Genomic DNA, 9,290 nt, shown 5'->3' with positions numbered 1-9,290 from the left:
GTTTTAGGCCAAATTTATGCACAAATATAGTAAATTCTAAAGGGGTCAGAAAATTTCAAGCACCACTGTATACTGTTGCAAATTTAATGGTTCATTGATTTACTGTCATGTTTATTATTACTTTTTAGCAGTTTATTTAGTTTTACATTCCAATTTTTCAATCCCTGTTTTCTGTATTAGCTCGGCTACATTGTAAACCAGGTTCTCCCTCAATGTACTCCGAGTTTAAATAAAGGTTGATTTATTGATTCATTGATTGATGATTTCTCTTCGTCTGTTTAAGACATTTTATTTTAAATGTTTCATGGGAAAAAGGAACTATGGTATACGGCTGTTTCCTCAACACTCAGAAGGTTCCTTACCAAGTTTTGCACCACTCAGCAAGTTCCTCAGTGAAACACATGTTTCCTAAAGCTTTTCATCACAGATGAAGAAAACTTCCATTTTTATATACACACATTCGATGGCCTCTGTATAAACATGTACTGAGGGAGTTGAAGGAGAGAGTCAGAAACAAGCAGACATCACTGCTTCCAGCACTGACAGGTAAAAACGGAGCTTGAATTCCTGTTTGTTGTTTTGTTGATTTTTAACCAATCAGACAGTGTAAAAAGTTAATTGTAAGACTAATTCTTTCACGTTTATGCTCAACAGTGTGCCAAGCATTTTTAATATGGGCTTTCAGGTTAACCCCTTAACATTCCAGGACTTGAACATACTGACGCTTATTATTCAGTAACTACAGGGACTTTGAAGCGAACTAATGGAGCTATTGTTATGTTATAGAAGTGTATAATAAAACTTGGTAAGGGGTTAATTCCTTTGTAGAATGTCAATCATTTGCTTGAAAAATGTTACACTTGTATCACTTTAACCATTGGAGTTAAACATTTGTGTCAAAAAATCTGAACACCCCAGTCAAATGATGTTTTGTTGATTTTCTAAGTGAAAATAAGTGAACCCGTCCTCTACAGAGAAAGAACACACTCCTGCATAATTAATGCACAATTTCTGTTTACTTGCTGAATTTAACATATTGGAAAAATAAACATAAAACATATAATGTGCCATAACCTTTGCGAATATTAAAACGTGCTGGAGTGTGTTCACTTTAGAGGACATGTTCACTTATTTTCACTTAAATAATCGACAAAACATGTCGTTGGACCAAACCTTTGTAAACGGCTGTATTTATTGAAATAACACTAAGCGTATATACCTGGTGCTTTTAACCCTGTGTTTCATGACGAACTCCTCAGCCTTTGTCTTTTCCTGATTTTTTGTGTGTAAATCCAGAAGGTGGATCAGTTTTGTGTCCATTTTCTTTCAGGAGATTCTGTTCTTCATCACCTCCCTCTTCCTGAGCTCCATCATGAACCTCCTCACTCCGGTGCTGCTTCTGCTGGCTCTCTCTGGATGTTCCAGCAAAGTCGTACGTGATTTTACCCAGACGTGCCCTCAATTCTTTGCTAATCCAGGAGGAACTTTGTCTCCTCCAACTGTATCTCCAGGAAATAATTACAAACAAAACCTAAACAAAATCTAAATAACACATATGAATATGCAACACTGTATGACACAGCAAACAGGATCCCCGTCTACTCAGCCTACAGGTTTGAAGGTGTAATGGGTTGTAAAAGACTAACGAAGTGGTACATTGAACCTCAGGTAAGTTTTGTATACCTTCTGGTACACATACCTTTTATTACAATATTTTCATGTTTTGATGCTAGCTCCTTATTTAAACAGATGTCCTCTTCTTCTCACTAAACAAATTACAGCTTGAAAACATAACTAATGACCCAAAGATGGCATCTGAAAGCACCGTGACCAACATACAAAATCAAGCTGTTAACGAAGACTACAATAATTCGGGCTATCATAGAGGACACCTGGCTCCAGTCCTCCACGCCAAGTCACAGAGCTGCTCCAATGCCACGTTCACCCTCACCAACGCCGCTCCACAAACCTGCTCTTTCAACAAAGGTCAATGGAAGAGGACAGAGAAAGATGTGGCCGACTTTCTGAACAAGACGTGCTTGCCGAATTCTGCCTTTATTGTCACTGGGGTGGTTCCGGACTATAACAAGCCTCCTCTAAAGAACAGAGTTTGTATTCCCAGTCACTTCTGGACTGCTTACTGCTGTCTAGACAACAATCTGAAAGTGATAGATTCAAGAGGTTTCATAGGAGAGAACATGAATGACCCAGTGCCGCCAATGTCAGTCAGGGATCTAGAAGGAATTCTGACTTTTCTCTATGATCAAGGGACTTTCCACATATTTGGCAGAATGTGTAGTGAAACCAGCAGCACTGCTCATAGGTTTAGCTCGATTAATGATTTGAGGCAGCTTCCTGTAATTCATCCTTGCCAAAAAAGAGGGTTTACAACTGATGAAGATTTTCAGAAATGTCTTGAAATAGACCTTAAAACCAAGCGTCGGAGAAGGCCAAAAACTTAATTTACACAGTGTACTCCAGAAATATGGGCAGACTTGATAGATCGCGAATACGCTGAGATTACTGTTCTTACGTTCTCATGGCTCGTTTTGCCCTCTGACTTTTTAATGAATCACTAACGGCACATGCGAAAGAGGAAAAATCACACATTACAAATGAACTCTCGTCTATGACAGAGAGAACATGTTGCCACAATGTTATTTGCTCTTAACATCATGGTAAATCCAGCGTTTTATGAATTTGACATATGAGTCTTTTGCATTTTCCTCAACACAGAGTGCAGAGCATTTAAAAGGCTGTCGGTTTTATTTAGGTCTTTTAAAAATTTTGGCTTCCCTGGTCAAATGACATGTTTTGTTGGTGTTCTAAGTGGAAAATAAGTGAATCCTCCACAGAGAACACACTTCTTGCATAACTTACTGTTGGCTTGCTGAATTTAACATAATGAGGAATACATAATGATAAAGTAATTATTATTATTGTGTCAGGTGTGTTCAAACTTTTGCATATGACTACACACATATATATATATATATAATATCTGCCTCTTATTTTTTGTATTTTTTGTATCTTTAATCAATAAAGTTCTGTCAATGAACTGTCTGAAACTGGTACATTGTTATCAAACTTTCTCTGTAAAAGATCAATAAAGCATCTTAAATGAATAAGTTGAATATGAATTTAGGGCAGTGTCAGTTCTTTTAAATGAATCAGAGTGTATTGGTCAAGTATGTTGACACACACAAGGAATTTATTGGGTGCTTTCTATTGGGAAGTGTGTGATAAAGTGCGTCCCTCGGCCCGGCAGTTCGCTGTGGCAGGGGACACACCTTATGGGTAGCGTCGGGCAAGTGGCCCAAGTCACTGGAATAAATACAGCTAATTCAAGAGTCTTTCTCCCCGTCACCTTTATTTACACTCCAACACTCAGGATTATTTACATATTTACATGCGCACACGATAAACAAAAACAAACGAAAATAGGCTCTACCACTATTGTATTGACCAATGACTGCAAAGTCATATGGGTCTGTATTTGTACCACCTTCACTCTTCCACCACGCTGAAAGAAGGGATCTCTCTCGTACCCCCCAGTAATGGCGCTTATATTCGGGGTGCTCCTCCCCTAGAATATACCATTACTGGCCAGGGTTAAAAACAAGTGCTCCAAGTAAGTAAATGTATTTACATCCAACAGTAAATCATTCGTGATCTTCCTTACTACTTAACTTTCCATTGATGATGTCACTAACACATGTTCACAGTACAGTGTACACTTATTAAACAGTTTCACTCTTCTTTAGGTTTGGTCCTTCCCTACTCTTCTACAGAGGATGGGCTCACCCAGGTAAGTAAATCACAGGTGAACCCATTCAGTTCTCTTTGCTCCTCAAAGCAAGGATAACCAGTCCTCAGGTAAGTATAGGTAAGTGTTTACACTCAGTCATTATATTGTGATGTGTAGAGGAGCACTTTACATCATCACAAAGTGTCTGTCCCAAATCCCAATCCCTGGATCTTTTTCAGTACTGCAGTGACACTGACCTAGTGGTGTGTTAGTGTGTGTTGTGCTGGTCTGAGTGGATCAGACACAGCAGTGCTGCTGGAGTTTTTAAACACCTCAGTGTCACTGCTGGACTGAGAATCGTCCACCAACCAAAAATATCCAGCCAACAGCGTCCTGTGGGCAGCATCCTGTGACCACTGATGAAGGACTAGAGGATGACCAACACAAACTGCAGCAGCAGATGAGCTATCGTCTCTGACTTTACATCTACAAGGTGGACTGACGAGGTAGGAGTGTCTAATAGAGTGGACAGTGAGTGGACACAGTGTTTAAAACCTCCAGCAGCACTGCTGTGTCTGATCCACTCGTACCAGCACAACACACACTAACACACCACCACCACATCAGTGTTACTGCAGTGCTGAGAATGATCCATCACCCAAATAGTACCTGCTCTGTGAGGGTCCATGGGGGTCCTGACCACTGAAGAACAGGGTAAAAGGGGGCTAACAAAGTATGCAGAGAAACAGATGGACTCCAGTCTGTAACTGTAGAACTACAAAGAGCTGGTAAAATGGAGGTGGTTTTAGTGGTATGGCTGATCAGTGTAAGTCTCAATATGAATATTTTTTAATCTCAAACAGTTCTGGTGCTATTTAAAAAATATTTAAGGATATAGTCCAACAGCCCAGACCTAGTCATGCCCTTTTTACACTGTGCTTTGTAAGGAATCCCAAGCCCAAAGTCTGTGTACTGTGAACCCACATACCCCCCCCACATAATAACCAAACTTACTGACCAGCATCATCAGCCTGCTTTGTCAGTCCCTTTTTATTTATTCAAGGTCGAAAAAAGTCACGAGGGTGCAAGAACTCAGCGCCATTGTTCATGATGACCTTGTGTGAAGTGGCATCTATGAAGTTCAGAAATGGTCACAACAGTCAGAAATCTGTATTTAAGCTCTGTCCTGATGTAAAATTTTATATTCGTCAGGGATCAGGGAGCTCAAAACTAATTTGTTGGAGTGGAACACTATAGTACACTAGTGGACGTCCCTTTTACCAATACTACTACTACCCTACCACCCACAGGTGCCACACTACAGCAGGAACTGCTACTGGCTTCTCATCATGGAAACAACCCAGTCTTTTTTCCTGTGAGAGAGACATTGGGCCTTATTCACCAACCGTTCATAAGAAGAAGTTTCTTCTTAAAACCCACTTACACTGACGTAGACTTTTTCTTAGGACATTTCTGAAGAGCTCATTTAAGAAAAACTTCAGAAGATATTGGCGAATGATGACCATTGTCTCATCAATGTGATTTTTACTGGTTAAAAACCAAGAAAACAAAAAAATAGAAGACCAGACTGAATTCCTACCTGTCACTGCTGGGACCAGTGCACCAAAGAGTGGTCATTCCCGACCGTCTCCTTCATCTCCGTCTGTAGAAGCTGTCTTCAATGAAATTCATGTACTCACTGTACTAGAAGTGCTCAGGGCTGATTTAGAGAAAATTAAATATAGAGGAAATATCTAAAGTCGCTGACATTATAAAAGTAAAAAAGCACCAGAGCCCAACTGTCTGTCCATTGAAATCTACCAAAATTCAGAAATAGGTTGCAGTCACCACTTTTAGAAATCTTTAAATAATGCTTTCATAATCCTGCCACTCTGCATAAGAGGAGCCTTGATTGCTCCCAAAAGCTGGTAAACCAAATAACAGATGCGAGAATCTGAGGCCAGTTAGTCCTCTAAATGCAGATGTAAAAGTGCTGTGTAAGATTTTAAGCCCAAAGGCTTAAATTTTTATTGGAAAAGATCAGGCTTGACTGGGGGCAGACAAGTCTTCTATAATGTCAGAAGGATTTTGAATATACCCCATAACCAAAAGGGGGCATCAGATACTGCTTCACTGTCACTGGATGCTGAGAAAGCTTCGAACTGAATTGAGTGGCCTACCTTTTTGAAATTCTGTACGGAACCATAAGCAGAAATATTCACTAATGGTAACACCTCAAAACCGATTTGTCCCCAGTGATGTCCCTTGTCCCCATTGTTATTTATCATAGGAATTGCCGTAAGAACCCATAATAACCTTTCAGGAATAACCATAAGACAGCAGGAGCACCGTCTGGCTTTATATGTGGATGATATCAGTATCTCTCAAAGATTTGGGAAAATCTATCCCTGCCCTGTTTGATCAGATTGAGACATTTGAAACCTACAACCTCAATTACGATTTTCACATACTTGGGCATTCAAATCCTTGTCTTGAGAATATTGTAGAAAATAAACAGATCAGTGGCGCATGAAATGTCTAATTCAGTAGACAGATGAACTTCTATAGGTCTATATGTCATTAAAAGGGAAAATAAATACTCTCAAAATGAACAAACTTCCTAAGCTGTTGTGTTTGACTTTTCATCAGATTTTTTATGGAACAACAGATGCCCCAGCTTGCGACCATCACTGTTGTACAAACCCTATGACAGACAAGGGCTTAGATGCCCCAGTATGCTCTGGTATTACTGAGTAGCACAGTGGAGAATGCTGATGCTCTATTTTACAGTAGTAGACGCCCCCTTATGGAGGGAGATGGAAAGCCATCTACTGACTGTACCTCTTCCTCTTTGCCTGTACTTGGTTAATGTTAAAAAGCTTTAAAAGCACATGAAATATCCAACAGTTAGGAAAATTAGTGTGTTAGGCACAGAGTGAAAATACATCTAGAGGAAACTGTGTCTCTTTCACTCTTTAGTCCAATATGGGGAAATGACGCACCCCCAGTCTGTTAGGAGGACGAGGAATGGCGAGACATGTTAGCTGGCAGCAATAAGGCTCTTTGCAAACAAGTGCGTTGTGGGCGGCATGGAACTCCTCCCAGATGTGCTCAGTTCTTGGGTATTTCACCTGCTGCTATCCCTGACTGTTATGTTTTTCCGACTCACCTGGATACAGGTTGCCTAGAGCTACAAAGCGCCGGTCACTTTTGAGATGCACAGAACTCTGATCTAGCAATAGCCCAAGTGAAGAAGTACGTCAGTTAGGTGTGCTCGCCTACATATGAAAGGTGGAAAACCTTCCTGTTTACCAAGTTAAGCCAGAAAGTGGAGCTGGAGGGGTAAGAAGTGTCCATCACAATCATCTCCTGTCTATTGGATGTCTGGTGAGGATGCCAGTGGACACTGACTCACCAGGTCCTTCCCAGAGACGAGTGACTAGGCCACAGTGGCAAAAGATTAAAAGCCAGCCAGTTCATGAGCCTAAGACTGCTTGCAGGATCCAGAATAGGGGAGGTTGAGTTGACCTTCACTGAATTAGAGGACTCTGATTTTTAGGTTTTCCAGCCTGTGAGCCGTAGTGGAGGCCAGAGTTGCGGAGACTTGTTGCAGGATTTCAACTTATTTGCTGTGTGCCAGGATTCTAGTGCCAACAACAGTCAAAAAGCCCCCTCGGCAAGCTGCACTGAACAAGCTGAAGGGCTAAGGAATGATACCATTCATCCCGCAGAGGTTACGGCTGCGGAGGCATTTCCAACCCTAGATGCAGTTCCTGGAACTCATGTAGAAAAGGGAGCAGCAGCCGAAGGTGTGCAAAATGATGTTTGAGAATGTGCGTCCATTAAAAGGCTGAAGAGAGAAGAGACCAGTGGTATGACTCAGCTATGAAGAGCTGGGATAACCTTCAAATCATCCCCTGGATACCTTGTGCACGGGTGTATTATTGGGGTATGGTGCCTGTGGAGGTGTAAAGAGCTGCTCAAATCATACCATCTAATGCCATCCAGTGGCATTGTGCTCTGGTTGTGCAGAATAAGAAATGATGATGGCTAATGTATAATTGTGTAAGTTTACTAGTCTGATTCATAAGTACTTTAGTGTTTAAATTACTCCATTAAGGCACTGTCATTTTAAAGTTAGAAAGACTTGCGAATGAGAAACAACCTATCCTTTTAGAATGACTAGGACAGTTGAAACGACTGATTGAGTATTCAGAATGTCAGTCACAGATTTCCCCAGTTTTGATGGGTTAGAAGGGCGGACAAGAAAGTAAAGGGGGAGTAGAAGAGAGAGGAAGACCGCGGGAAAAATGAGAGGAGAGGGTAGCGAGAAAAACAAAAAAAACTTAGCAATAGTGTTTTTCAGACTCTTTTATTTTGTATGAGAGGTTCAGAGCAAACCTGTGGGCAGTATAATTCTCACTGAAGACACAATTTTCTGTGAGTTATAGCTGTTTTAAGCACTGGGCGAGCCAGAACTAACTGACTGTTTCATGGTAGCCTTTATGTGCTTGTGAACTGGCTTTCTTACAAACTGTAGCTGATGTGTGTAAACTGGCTTGTTTCTGGGTTGTTCTACAGAAATGTCAAAATAACGTAAAGATATATTACACTTGAAAAAAATGTTAGGGTTACAATTTATTTAGATTTAAAAATAAAACAATTAGTTATTTTAACAATTTCACCATCTTGAGCCTCAATTTAGCAATATTGGTTTTTAAATCAATTATCTAGAATTCCAAGCACCACAGAAGAGCTCGTCCCCACAGTCATGTGTGAAGGGCGAGTGCCTTATTTTCAAGTAAAACCATGTTTTTCTGCAATTTTAACTGCAATAATGTATACATGACTATGGAATATATGATTTGATGATTTGATGATATATGATGACATAAGGAAAAAAAGGCCAAATAAATATTATAAAATATATAATGAAAGTTGTGGTCCCCAGGAGTCGTGTCACTGGTGTTACCGCGTAACAAAAAAATCTCTAATTTTGGAATTAAATTAACACTAATGATGTCACTTGACTTCCTTTTACCTGTTTTCTGAAGATCTAGGAAGAAAAGCACCACTGTGTCTTTCAGTTATCAGAAATTTTCTCTTTTAGCTCATGATTTCATATGAAGCCTTTAGCTGACGTCACTGGTGTGACCGACTTTGTTCTTAGGTGATTGTGAAAAAACAGATTACACATGGATTAAATGACATATTTTAGTGGACATTCTATGATTGACTATGTGTGGTTTGATGCTCTGTAGCAGCCATTTTGTAAAATGCATTTTTTATTAAAAATGTCTCTGGTGTTACCTTTATTATGTGTAACACCAGTGAGGATTGGTAACACCAGTGACACCTATGGAGAGATAGAAAAGTGGACGTTTCTGTAGAATGACCTTTTCTGCTAAAAACAAGCTGATTCTCCAACCCAAAAGCAAGATCAGATAGACCCACCAGCAACCAGAAAGCTGTGTGGGTCTTCTGACGAAGATTGTCACGTTTGCCGCAGCGCTGCTCAGCCGAGAAAGAAAAGGGACTTTTC

At 40.2% G+C, this 9,290-nt stretch overlaps 1 pseudogene; it reads left to right on the top strand.

Moving 5' to 3' along the window:
* The first annotated feature begins 433 nt into the window (after positions 1-433).
* LOC118797982 lies at positions 434-7,455 on the top strand (annotated as a pseudogene).
* Positions 7,456-9,290: the final 1,835 nt, after the last annotated feature.

The sequence above is a fragment of the Colossoma macropomum genome, unplaced genomic scaffold, assembly GCF_904425465.1.
Source record: "Colossoma macropomum unplaced genomic scaffold, Colossoma_macropomum, whole genome shotgun sequence".
Taxonomy (NCBI): Eukaryota; Metazoa; Chordata; class Actinopteri; order Characiformes; family Serrasalmidae; genus Colossoma; species Colossoma macropomum.
This window is presented reverse-complemented; position numbering and strand designations above follow the sequence as displayed.